We start from the raw sequence: 14,338 nt of genomic DNA, 5'->3' as shown, positions 1-14,338 counted from the left end.
GTGGAACGATGATGTGCAATGGGTAGTGTTGTCATTGGCTAGAAGATTGGCCCATAGTGACATAGGCCCAGACACCTATCTCAAAAGCATGAAAATGAGGCGTAAAGGAATACGTTGGGAAAACATTGGTGGGATGATGTAAGATGGCACATGGCCAATCCCATGCCTTGTCGCAACATTATTGGTCGAGGAATGGCCCACTTATCGAGTCAGCCTAAAGAGACCACACCGGAAGGTTAAAGTAGGAGTCAATTGAAAGTGTTGGGAGGTAGGTGAATGGGACGATGTGGGAGTGTTCATGATCACAACAGGGAGTTAGTTGTGGTGGACCAATGGGGAAGAGGCCATACAACCCCACCATCCATGCAATCTCGGTAAGTGAAACCCGATGAGAAGTAAAGGGTGCTTTGGTAGTACACTGGAAGGGACTGAATGGCAGGATTTGGGTCTATTGCATAGCCTCACATGAAATATCAGAAGAGTTCTCATTGGTGGGGGGAGGACCCCCAACCAATTCACCGCAGTGCTGAGACCCCAACGGGATAAAGAGGCATCGTAAGGTAAAGCGTCAGGTTGATGAAAGCTTACAACGATGGCCACTAGCGAGAGGCCCTGGGCTAATAATGAGGTGGCAAGGAGGGGACCGTTGTCCATGTAATCTTGGTATAGAGAAGTTGGAAGGTAGCCAAGTGCGTAGCTTGGGAACTGTCGGGAGAGGATGAGTGGGGTGACGTGTCTAGTGGGACCCACTCGAAAGGTGTTGGCTAATATGAATAGCGGAGGCCCTTGTGAGCATAACAAATGAGTATATATAGATGTAGATATATTTGTTTATATTTATAAATATGGAACTATTAACATGGAATCAACAAAAAAATATAAATACTCATTCCTCTAAAGGTAAATGAGGGGTTGGGTGACATTACAATAGGGGAACTTGTATCGTCCTCACGGTACTGGTAATTTATTAGCACAATTGATATAAAGAGGTATATGGACCTCACAAAAAGGATTGTAAGAGTGTATTGAGTTCATACCAATGACTGCATGTGATAAGTAGACTTACATACAACTTAATAACGTCGTGGATAATAGTGTGACCCCCTTGTGACGTCAGCGAGGAGGGAAGGGTAACATTATTGAATGTTGACCATATGATGTGTTGAAAAGGCGCATTTAATCATGATTGTCGATTGGATGGTTTAGTATGGGTCATCGAATGACGTAGTTGGGATGGACCCATGAGTCGGAGGTTGAGCCAATAGGGCCCGAAGGCATAAGGTGGAGGTAGGGTCAACCATTAGGTCTAGGAGCAGGGATCAACACATGTTATCATGATTCAAGTTTCAAAAAGTTTGGAATGGGCTGACCTACGACTACCTATATATATATATATATATATGTTAGTAATGGTTTACAAGGGTGTGCTAATATAGTACATAGTCAAATATATACCTATATGCATATAATACACTGACATGAAAGGGATGGGGATTAGAACAAGGAATAAGGTAATGAGACCTACCATGTGGGCACCATGGGGGACCACGTGGGTGCCACGTGGTAGGAAAAGAGAGGAAACATAGGTAAATTAATAGGAATTTAAAGGGACATAATTTGTAATCTTGGAGTCGAAATTGGACAAAAATTATAACCCTAGAAAAGTCTCATTTAGGTAAATGAGATGATGGTATCCAATCTGGGTTTTGGAAACTCGAAATAAGGACAAAAAAAATATTATTATTATCATCACCTCATTTCTCTAACTATACCAGGGAATTTGGTTTATCAGAGTGAACACATCTCCGACGGAAAGGGGATGTGTTTACAGCTACATTCACCCCGACTAGCAATTGCCATGTTGTTTCTATAACATGGCATACAATCTCTCATGAGATTCATCATAAGAAATTTTCAAAAAATTAAATCATACCTCTTGCCTTGTCCTTTGAATGGTTATTCTTTAATTCACACACATGTCTTTAACAAATCCCACTTATCATGGATTCTCAACAACTCCTTGTTGTTGCACCACAATGGCCACAAATCAGTCATTGACAAGCCCATTTATGAGGTGTTCTCAAAAGCTCCTCATTGTTACACCATAGTGGCTAAAAATCAATGCAGAGGTTCGTGTAGAGCTTAAAGAGTCTCAATTTAGCCTTGGAGAGAGAGATATTGTTAATAGTGAGGAGGTTTTATCAACTACATTACTCCTGAAGGAATAAAAGTGCACACTTTAGCAACTTCTCAGTGAAACTTCCACCTATGTTCTTAGCCCAACCTAACAGAACTATCATCAGGTGTTATTAGCCCACTAGTATTGGGTGCCTCCCGGAAGTTGTCAATCGACATAGTCTCTAATGGATTTATCAGCCTAAAGGCACATCCATTGCTTAGTGATTATTAGCCAACAAGCCTTTTGGGTTTCTCAATTGAGATATCATTTGAGCTTCTTTACTCCACTGAACTTTGTTCTTGCCTTAGCACATCACTTAGTGGAGTACATGCCCAATCCTACAATCAAGGATTCAAATTATTAATTAATATAAATGTTTCCACAACCATCATCATTTCCTTATCATCTGCATGACACAACATGAGCATATAAAAGTCTTATTCTTATGACATTAAAATCATCAATCAATCAAGGCTACTTTTTCCAAATTGATTCCTCACACAATTGGAAATATTTTCACGCCATATATATTTTCATTAAATTAATATAAACCATCATTCTTCCAAAAGAATGCCACCTGAAAATACTCGTTAGTCACGCTAGAATTCATATATGTATACAAACATTGGCATGATTAGAAACATATCACATACACAAATAAGGTCAAGGTCACATGAACTTTTTTTGTATCATTTTCATGACTGCCTTAGCCATGCCCATTACCTCATGGAGAAAACCATCCCACTTGGTTGTCATACTACTATCCACTTAGTCATGTACACACCATACATTAACACATGTCAGATAAAGACATATTTTTAGAGAACTCCCTATATTATTTTTGTTATTCACACAACAATTTTCATAGTGTACTTAATTTCATTTCTTCTTGTTTTCATGTTTAGGAGTGATTCCCCAACACACATCAGTGATGGTCTTACCCAACTTATTGTCCAAACCCAACCTTTCTCCTTTTTTTGTTCATGCTCTTTAATTATTCATAGGGCCTCTTTCTGGTAGTGTTTATGTTGGTCCTACTCATCTCTCTTATTAGAGCCCTATGGCCTTCCTGCCACACCCAACCAATTTTCCCAAGGCCCACAAAGCATGAAGAATGAAAGGAAAAATCCAAAGTAAATGAGGATAACCAAAAAAAGAAAGAAACTCATGACAATAGTCATAAAATCACGCAACAAAATAGCATGGCCATGCACAATCCAACAGTAAAAAGGGAAATTCAAACACAAATCAATCAAGGACACAAAACATAAATATTTAACCATATAACGACTCAATACTCGTGAGTTCTTTCATTTCTAATACTTTATGAGTAAGGCTCAACCCGAGCCCTTTCCACAATTTCATTCGGTTTTTTCTATTGTAACCAATCACAACAATTAAACTCAACCCTTGCACAATTTATTTACAATTAATTATATTACTTCAACAACATCAAAATGGATATATAATCCATATCTAATCATCCATCTCGACCATTGATGTCACGTGGCCAGTGCGTCTGTTTTCCACAGCTATGTAGGTCCTAAGCACATTTCAAGCTATGTCCTACATTGTGTGTGTTTCTTTCACAGTATGCAGTGTTAGTTGATTTCTTTGTATTTGGGGGAAGTCTCCATACAAATGGTTTTCCCCGCATTTCCAACATACTATGGGCTTCTCTTGGGACCCACCCTTCATTAACCTAGGCAAAGTGGCCTTCATAAGTTGCATTGAACTTATGTTGAGTTTTACCTTCGTTGGTGGTGAAGTGTCTTACTTTCTTCCCAGGACGATGTCCCATATTTCCTTGCATATTTCCTCTAGTTCTCGAACTTCCTTTCATATTTAGGTTGGTATTAAGCTCTCGCTTGCACCTATGTTGTTTGTAGCAGTGCTTTATCTTTCTTACAACATCCTCCAAGGTACGTGGCTCTTCAAAATCAATCATATATTTGAAGCGCTATGGCAGCCCACTGATAAATCTTTGGACTTTTACCTTTTCCTCCTTGAGGTAGTGCACATACCGAAGTAGTTCTAGGAATTTAGTATTGTACTTGTCATTAGATATCTACCCCATTTTGAGCTCATAGAGCTCATTTTCCTTGTTGTCAAAATATCTTTCAGAGAGGTATTTTCCCCTGAAGTATTCCTCAAATTCCTTCCATGTTAGCTTCTCTTCCCTTATGCCTTATATATTCTTTAGATCCTCTTGCCAGATATCATCCTTGCCTTTCAAGATGAAGGTTTCCACCCTTGCTTTCATATTCTCATAGTAGTTATGAATTATGAAGAACTTTTTCATCCCCAACAACCATGATTTGACATGCCTTCTTTCCTTTACCTCACCATCAAATGTAGGAGGCTTAGATTTCCTAAATTCCTCTAGTATATATTATTTTCCCCTCCTTCTATGATGACGACAATGATGATGATAATTCCCCCTGGTAGTAGAACTAGAATGAATACCAGAGTGATTCCCATAAGTGTTAGTTCTTCTCTCTTGGGTACTCAATGGTGCATTCCCTCTTTCGGTGTCTTCACTTTCTCATTTATGCTTCTTCTTAGGTTTGTTACCATCTTCCCTATTTGTTATTTCTTCTTTCTCTAAGGGAATCGACTTGTCCCTACAACTAGCTCCCAACTTATGTTGTCTTTTCCTTTGTAAGTCTGAAAGACTCTACAATAGGATTGCATTTACCTCAGCTTTCCTTTCCTGAGCCCTTACCAACCTTCAATTATCTTCCTTACAACTCCTAAGCTCATCCCTTAGGCTCCTCAAGTTATCCAGTCAGTTGGGAGAGCTTGTTGCTCCCATATTCCTCACTGATCTTTCTTCTTCAACTATCCTTACTTCTTCATATCCATGTTGTGATTGGTCAAAGCTATATTGCACCATTCTTTTCCTCATCTCTTTAATCCTCGGTGTCTTCTTGTCTTATGTGTTGTCACACACACATATAATTGTTAGGCTTAAACAAAATTCAAATACATAATAGATGTTATCACAGTTTCTTGTTGTTGGAAATCTATTGATGCAAGGATAGTTCAACAATACATTACAAGTCAACACATCAATAACAATAAAATAATATCAATCATTAGTACCATGCCAGATAATTAAATCACAAGGTAATCATATCAACCATACATGCAATCAATCAATCAGAGACTAGATTTTAACACCTAAACATTTTCTTTATCCATTTTCTATAATTTAATATGAAACACCCTTTACTCTGTTAACTCTATAACAAAGTACTAACTTATTCCCAAGGGCATGGAAGGAACCTTGTCGTTATTTTGTCCATAATATAGCCCATCCAGTCCAAGTGTTGAACCTAGATTTTTTTTATACCACTCTGTAATAGACCCCCTCATAACCCCATCCAAAAACAAAGGTTATATGGAAATAGTTACTATGATGACCCAATCCCCAATGTTTACTTATGGAAATGGGCTCCAATTTTTTCAACCTTTTCCAACTTTCTCAAAAATTCAAATGGATGATACCATTAATTTTGTCTCCTTGAGACCTTTTTAATGATATAACATTGATTTATGTTAGATTTTAGGCTTCTGTGGAGGTTTCTTGTAGCTTCATGACCCAGATTATCCACAGTTTCTTGTTCATTCTGCCAACGTTTCAAACCCCAAAGGGGGTCCATCATCAGGACAAAACAGAAAGAATATGAATGAGAAATTATTATTGAGAGGAGAGAGCAAGCGACCAGGATATAAATAAACTAAGAACCCTAATTCTAATAATGGCCGACTCATGATATAATTTTATTTTAATTTATTTCAAATAAATCTTACTTGATTAATTCTTTTTATTAATTAGTTTATTTATTAATTTTTATAAATTGGTTGGTTAGTAAATTTTGTTTTTTATATCAATTAATAAGACTTTATTTAAATTTCATTAGGATTTTTTATTTATCCAAATGAATTATTTGATTAAAATTATTATTTATTTAAAAATTTTATTTTTATTTTATTTAAATTTTTTCATACCAATTGAATTTTTTATTTTTAATTGATTAAAATTATTTCAAATTGAATTTTATTTGATTAAAATTATTATTTAATTTAAAATTTTTTATTTATTTATTTTCATTAAATTTATATTTAATTTTCAATTTCATTAAATTTTTACTTTCATTAAAATATTTTTTTATTTTTATTTTTTTAAATTTTAAATTAAATCAAATTAAATTAAATTAATTTATTAATTTATTTAAAAGATTTTGATATCTGATCAAATTCATTTCTTTTATTTAAGAATTAAATAATTAATTTAATTAATATAATTAATTAAATTAATTAAATTAAATTAAATTAAATTAAATTAATTAAATTAATTAAATTAATATAATTGAATTAAATTAGTTAAATTAATATAATTAATTAATTGAATTAAATTAGATTAAATTAATTAAATTGATTAAATTAAATTAGATTAATTTAATTTAATTAATTAAACCATTAATTTAATTAATATAATTAATTAAATTAAATTAAATTAATTAAATTAAATTAAAATAATTAGATTAATTTTATATAATTGATTAAATTAATTAATTAATTAAACCTACTGAATGGAAGACCCCTTATTCTGATCTTATGCTTCCAAGGGTCCAGGGGGGTTTATTTGCTTGATCAGAGGAAGCCAATTTCCACTGATTTCACTCCCATTGTCCCTGTTGAGGTTCTGAGGAAACTTCATAATTTCGATGGCCTCTCTGATTTTCCTTTTATGATAGTTGTCTTCTCTTGCAATTACCTTGGCGTCTTCCAAACACACATGATGTTTGGTCTTGGACGAGTGTTCCGCAAGGGCCGAAGAGCGGGATCTTTCATTCTTTATGTCAGCGGCATGCTCCTTAAGTCTTATTTTCAGAGACCGACCTGTTTCCCCAATATAACACTTGCCACATGAGCAATCGATCTTGTATACTCCCTTGAGTTGCTGTCGATCAATGTTATCCTTAACCGACCTCATCATTTGCCTTATCGTTCCACATGTTGTAAATTGAGTGTCTATGTTCTTCTTCTTTAAAATTTTTGCAACCTTATCTGTAATTCCTTGGATGAATGGAATGTAAACTTTCCCTTGATATTCCTTCTTGCCTTGAGGGGGATGCTTAGAGAGGGCCCTATCTTGAGCCCTTCTTATAGCCTTCTTGATGCTCCATTCCTTGTATCCAAGGTTTTTGAAGACAGAGGTTAAGTGTTCAATCTCATCCTTTATGTGATCAGGGTCAGAAATCCTGAAAGCCCTCACAGCCAGGGTATTTAAGACGCCGGATTTTTGGGAGGGATGATGGTAGGAATCAGCATGAAGATAGCTATCAGTATGAGTTTTCTTCCTGTAGACCTGGTGTCCCAAAGTACCATCATCTTTTCTACTGATCAGAACGTCTAGAAAGGGGATCTTACCAGGGGTTTGAAACGTTGGCATAATGAACAAGAAACATTGATTTAGTTCAACTCCTGGATCAAAATATATGGTTGATTAAAATTGGTCCATTACCACCTTGCCACATCAACATGGAAATAGTTACTATGATGACCCAATCCCCAATGTTTACTTATGGAAATGGGCTCCAATTTTTCAACCTTTTCCAACTTTCTCAAAAATTCAAATGGATGATACCATTATGTTTGTCTCGTTGAGACCTTTCTAATGATATAAAATTTTATTTAGTTCAACTCCTGGATCAAAATATATGGCTGATTAAAATTGGCCCATTACCACCTTGCCACATCAACACTGATCCCATGTGGCAATCACATACTAACCACACGACAATTCATGTTCCATCTCCACCATCGTGGACCAATCCACGTGGATAGGCACTTTCCTCCAAGTATTTAGAGGTTAGTCTATTCCACCACTCTGCAGCACATTCAACTCAACGATGGGTTCGACCCCTAACCTCCAACCTAGAGTTCGTCCTAACTTCCCTCCTGGGCCATCTATGTTTTGGGCCTTGACTAGCCCAACCCCGACCTGGTCATTCGGCCCAATTCCCAACCTTGAAAACTTGCCCGACCGAGCAACTTCGCCAAGAGGCCCGACCCAACCCAATCCCTGACTTTCTCCCAGGCTCGACTGACCTAATTTCTAGTTGGCAGGTCCTAATAACCTACTTCGATTCTAACTTGTTTTCGAGCCTCGATTCATCCAACAAGGTTGATTGTCCCGACCTTTGAACTAGTGGGTCCTACCAGTGGTTCCATCCTATTTTGCAATCCTTTCACACTTAGAACTTTTTCTGATTTCCTAGTGAAATTGACCAGACCTGAAGCCTTCACGACTTGACTGCTTAGTTAAGCTTGACCTTCACGAGACTGAGGATGAAGATACAATATATTTCAGCTCCTTTCGGGTGCATCGTGGCCATGGATACTACAAATCAGTGTGCTTGGAGACATCAGTTGCGCTTCATTGAATCACACCAAGTTCTCACTCTCAAAATCCACAAGAATGAGTATGAACTTGGGAATTACTTTCCTTGTAAAAATACATAAAGAACTTGCATCTTAGTGCACTTCTCAAGACCACAGGGAGATCAATCTAGTTTCTCAACCGTAACTTAATGAAGCATTTATTTCCATGAAACACAACTCACATACACAGAGAAATAAATAAAATCAACATAATTACATGCTAATCAACACATTCATTATGTTAAGGAAATAAACACATAGATTTACCATCTCCTCGTGATCAAAGTCATTGAGAATCAAACTCTTTCTACATATAAAAAGCTCAACCATTCCTTATAAAATTATACAGGAAATCAACATCCACTTCCACATAGGAATCAATGTTCCTCATTAACAACGTAAGCATACAACCAAAACCATAACCTATACATATTATTCAAATATAAGAAGCATAAGAAAATACTTATCTTATACAGCGAAAAAACATGCAATTGAGATTTGGACTTCGACTCTTCAACCAAACATAGACAAGTTGTAGCTAAGTCTTTCTTGTAGTTGTCACCCCTGAGCCAGATTCCAAAACTTAGGTAGAGTGCTTTCAGAGGAATTTAAATCAATATTGTCAACTAAAACTGGGTTTCTCAAGGTTTCTTCACCTTCACCCACCAACTATCAATAAGCAACAACCATGGTGAATCATTTCACTCGCCTACAACCATCATCTACTCAAGGGATTAAACCAATATCCCCAGCTGAAACAGGGTGTCTCAAGGCCACACTGCCTTCACCCACCAACTACTCAACAATTACATGCAAAGCAGGGAACACATTATTTTATGTAGAGGGACTTGTAGATTAGCATCCCAACTTCTCTAGGGGTTTAGAAACAGAGAGTCTCAATTTGACTATGGAGAGAGATATATATAGTTAATAACATGGAGAGTTTATCAGTTATGTTACCTTTGAAGGAACAAGAGTGCACATTTCAACAGCTTAGTGGAATATTCAACCTATGTTCCTAGCCCAAATACCATGGAACTACCATAAGGTGTTATCATCCCACTAGCCATGTGTGCCTCCACCTCTCAAAGGTTATTAACTAACAAAGTCTCGAGTGGATTGATCAACCTTGTAAGGAACAACCACTGCTCTGTGATTGTCAATCAACAAGACTCATGGATTTCTCAGTTGGTTATCATCAAGGTTATGATCTCCCTTAATTCTCTCAGTCCTTCTATTATTTTATGCCCTCTCAGTGATTCAACTTGACCATGCAGGGGCCTTGTGACCTCACTCTTCTCTCATTCCCTTCTCTTCCTATGTATATGAGTCTTGGGTATTTTTCCACGGACATTTCGATCTCTTCTTCCTTTTAACAGGAGCCTCTCAACCTCCTCCATTAATTATTCATCCTTTGTGCACATCTTGCCACTTCCTAAAGTGCATAAGAGAGAATGTGCATCTAAAATATCCCCTCACTCCTTGTCTCCCATCAAGGAGTGCCTTCTCGTCTTTTACATAGATGAAAATTGTTTGCCTTTCATGGCCTACATGATCTAACTTACTTGGGAAGTGTGGCCCATTTTCTTCATTAAATTTTTTTCCCTTTCTTGTCGTGTAGTCATGCCCAAAAAACACATGGGCTTCTCCTTCATTTTTCTAGCTAAATTTAATTATAGAGTCAACCCCATTAAAACAACTCAGTCAATCCATGACTAATATTTAAAGCTACCAACTCCTCAAGCAATGGAAATTGTGTCCCTCTCTTAGCCATTATAAATTTTATATTTACATAATTACAAGGGATTATTTTAATTGTTTACAAGGGGAATTAACTAGCAGTGGATGTTACAAAGGTCCAAGACCTCCTAGTCTGGACCTCCATAACTCTCATCACATTATTGTTTGGACACTTTTTTACCTCCTCACGATAGCAGGGGTGCATGTGATGGGATTGAGCGAACTCCAGCGTGGGGGTTGGCACCAAGACTTAGCAAAAAATTCTTGGAACAAGCACACCTTCAACACGCTAGTAAATTCTCTATTGGCCACCTCCTCTAGTTGGTATTGTCTATTCAATTATGTGATTCTAATTTTATGGTCTAGGTTTATTGGTTGCATCATCAAGGTTGAGAAATTTGTTTTTATTCTCATCGTTCCCATCCTTCTGGCTCTCCCTAACACCTATAACTCCTTCTCATTGCATTACATAGCTTCATTTCTATTATTGCCACTCTTCTAGTTCACATGATCTATGTTCCTTACATTCCAACTTGCTCTATTTCTACCTCCCTCTAACCCATCTATTGTTTCACATGCATCTCCTGAATTCCCTAGTGTTGGATTCTCGCCCCCACTTAGCATTATATCAAGGAAAAGAATGTGCCCATGGCATGGTTATGGGGGTGTAGGCTCATCGAGAAGACCTAGATCCCAGACCTAAGCTCAGTCAACTATTGAAATTTATCTTTTTGTCACCCCTCCTGAAGTATAAGAAGAAATCCACCAACTTGAAGCTTGTGCAACAACTAATCGACAAACCCATTCAGATTTATAAATTCAAGTGGAAGTATCTTACTGGGTCCTAGACCCTGACCACACTAGGGGTCACAGGAATCAACATTTCCATTCCATCACCCTACACTCGAAAATGAAAATTATGATGGGTTGTGTCATCAAATAGAAGCATGAGGATCACAATGAAATCATGGCATGCCTCAATGACATCCATTGGATTCAAAAACGCTAGTGCTCTTGTCTAGTCAACCTTCATGCTCGATAACCCACATTGAGAGGCATCTTTAGTGTGGGAAACACTCTTCAGTGGTCCTAAGCATGTAGGATCCCACTTCGACAACTTCTAATGATTAAAGCATGCATTGGTCTATTGTTTTTATGTTTATGTAAGGAACTGTATTTTATTTTCTTATATGGTTTACAGTTATGGTTTGTCAGCATTACCTAGTTGATTGTATGTAAGGTTTTTAATAATGGTGCTAGACATATGCATTGGAGTCATGATACTCAAAGAATATATTATTTTGGTTCATTTTGATAGACAAAAGACTGATACAAAACCTCTATTATCATTGGTCTGGTTTCCCATGTGGCAGGTTGTGACAACGAAGTTGTTGCCTGATATGTTTTGTATGCTTTATTTATGATCTAATGGAAGAAAAGTGATTAACGAAAGATAAAATAAAATAAAATATAATTCTCTATAAATTAGCACCAAAGTTTTGTGGACCCTATAAGATCATCAAGCATGTTGGCCAATTTTCCTACGAACTAGCTCCTCCATACCACCCCAAGATTCATCCAGCGTTTCATGTGTCTTGTCTAAAAAAGGTAATGGAATTGAATTGAAAAGTGCAAACTAGCCTACTAGAACTTAATGAAGAAGGCTCCGTTTGGGTCTAATGTAACATAGTATTAGCTACTAGAAAATGTCATTTGTGTTAAAGCATAACTCGAGAAGTACTAATCTAGTGGAAAAATATGTAGCCACAAGATGTCACGTGGGAACTAGCAAGGATTATACAACAATTTGCACACCTCTAGCCTTGAGGACAACAGTACTTTTGAAAACGGGGGGTGGGGGGGGGGCATGTTAAGGTTCTACTCTAACCTCCCTATTTTATAGTTAGGAGTTAGCTAATTAATGTATGCAATAATCTTTTTAATAAAGCCCATTAGATAGTTAGTGGGTAGTTATTTAATGTAAAAATGTCATCATAATCAGATAAGGATCACTAGGTAGTTAATACTCATTAGTGATGGGATCACAAGTAGTTAGGGTTTTTCTATTAAAAAAATATCTATTTGTAAAACTAGGAGGTTATGGGATGTTTTTAATCAAGTAATGTCATAACTGGTGCTCTGCTCAATGAGAGGTCGCCCTACCTTAAGAGGTAAGTCAACATTGCCTTCTTTCTCTAATAATATTAATACAAGGATATACTTTGCATATTCCATCTCATTTGTCTCTTGTATATTTTTTTGCATTTATATTCTCTGAATACTAGTTTGTGATCAAAGTCTAAAGGTTAAGGATCACTACAAAGCCTCTCCATAAAAACTTGGGAGAAAGTGGAGAGAGTTATGAGATGACTCTTATTATATGAACTAGGATTAATACACAATCTCTTATTTTATGATATGGATAGAAACAAGTATTGTGTTAAATTTATGACATATATAATCAAAATGAGTTATATAAATAGGAACTAATTACCACACTGAACAAAAATTACAACTCAACATAAGGGTTTGGTACCATGATAAAATTAAAATCTATTAAAAACAAGTCAAAGAATAAGAATTGACCACTAAATCATTAGGTATTTGAAGCTTGGTACAAAAGAAGATAAACAAAAAATTATTGCAAAATCTATCACTGTGAAATCATCCTAATGATTTTTTTAAAAAGGGAGGGGCTAGTTCCTAGGAGAAGCGTTATGGGGCCCTCATTTTTATTACATTATACTTGTCAGACGAGCTGACAATAGTCACATCATACATTCGCAATGGAACCATCATACAACGCAGCAGCAGCGGCAGCAGGGAGAATCAAATGCGGTCGGGGAGCGAGATAGCCGACTGCCCCACCGCCAGATCATGCACTCATATGCGGAAATCATCCTAATGATTACTTACAAAAACAACACTACATTTCAATGTATACTCTCATCACCTCATCTAATAGCAATACAAAGAGAGCAAAAAACATAAGGGAAAATAGAAAATGAAGTGCACACAACGTTCATTGTCCTTGTTGTAAAGCAATAAGCCGTAAGCACTCAATTATTCATGAATATTCAAATAGCTCACACAATTTATTGAATGACCGTTAAATCTTCCCCAAAAAACCAAATAAATTAAAAATGCTTTAAACAAACAAAAAAAATGGATTAATACCAATGTAAATGTTTTATAAATCTTTTTAAATTCCAATACAACTACGCTTTAAAAAAAAATCAATACAAATGTAAATGTTTTATAAACCATTTTAAATTTCAATAAAAGTAATAATTTTCGTGAGCTGTTGTATGGCTCAAAACGATGCCATTATAAATCATTTTAAATTTCAATAAAAGTAATAATTTTCGTGAGGTATTGTATGGCTCAAAACGATGTCATTAAATCTGCCGAACAAAAAAAACAAATAAATTAAATATGTTTAAAAAAAATCAATACAAATGTTTCATAAATCTTTTTAAATCCCAATAAAACTAAATAGATAGAAATTTAATATTCATTAAATCTGCTTGAAAAAACCAAATGATTTTTAAATTCCAATAAAAATAAATAGAAATAAATTTAATATTCATTATATCTGCCTGAAAAAACGAATGATTTTTAAATTCCAATAAAATACAATGATTTAGCTGTAAAATACTACAATGTTATTTTACAATGTTTGTCAAAAATGGGATTCGAACCCATGCCCTTTCGGACCAGTACCTGAAACTGGCGCCTTAGACCAACTCGGCCATCTTGACAGAATTGAAAATTCAGATTTCAACATTTATTTATAACTTTTCTCTCCATATGAGAACAGTTTCCCAGCAATATTCTATCTGGCTAAGTCAACTAATTCAAGCAAAATTTGACAGAGACGTCCACACACTTCCTTAGATTCCCCGCAATCAAAACACATTTAACATATTGTCATTGAAAAACATCCGGAATCGAGAGAATCATTCC

General features: G+C 36.0%; 1 non-coding gene across 1 annotated transcript; it reads right to left on the bottom strand.

The window, feature by feature from the left end:
- Window positions 1-14,052: 14,052 nt before the first annotated feature.
- On the bottom strand, window positions 14,053-14,133 carry TRNAL-CAG (transfer RNA leucine (anticodon CAG)). The gene has a single exon. It is a non-coding gene; the product is annotated as a tRNA-Leu (tRNA).
- Between the last annotated feature and the right edge of the window lie 205 nt (window positions 14,134-14,338).

This window comes from Pinus tabuliformis, chromosome 3_1 (assembly GCF_031772625.1).
Source record: "Pinus tabuliformis cultivar Carrire ecotype Pingquan chromosome 3_1, CPIR1, whole genome shotgun sequence".
Classification (NCBI taxonomy): Eukaryota; Viridiplantae; Streptophyta; class Pinopsida; order Pinales; family Pinaceae; genus Pinus; species Pinus tabuliformis.
The sequence above is the reverse complement of the archived record's forward strand: the minus strand, read 5'-3'. Positions and strand labels throughout refer to the sequence as shown.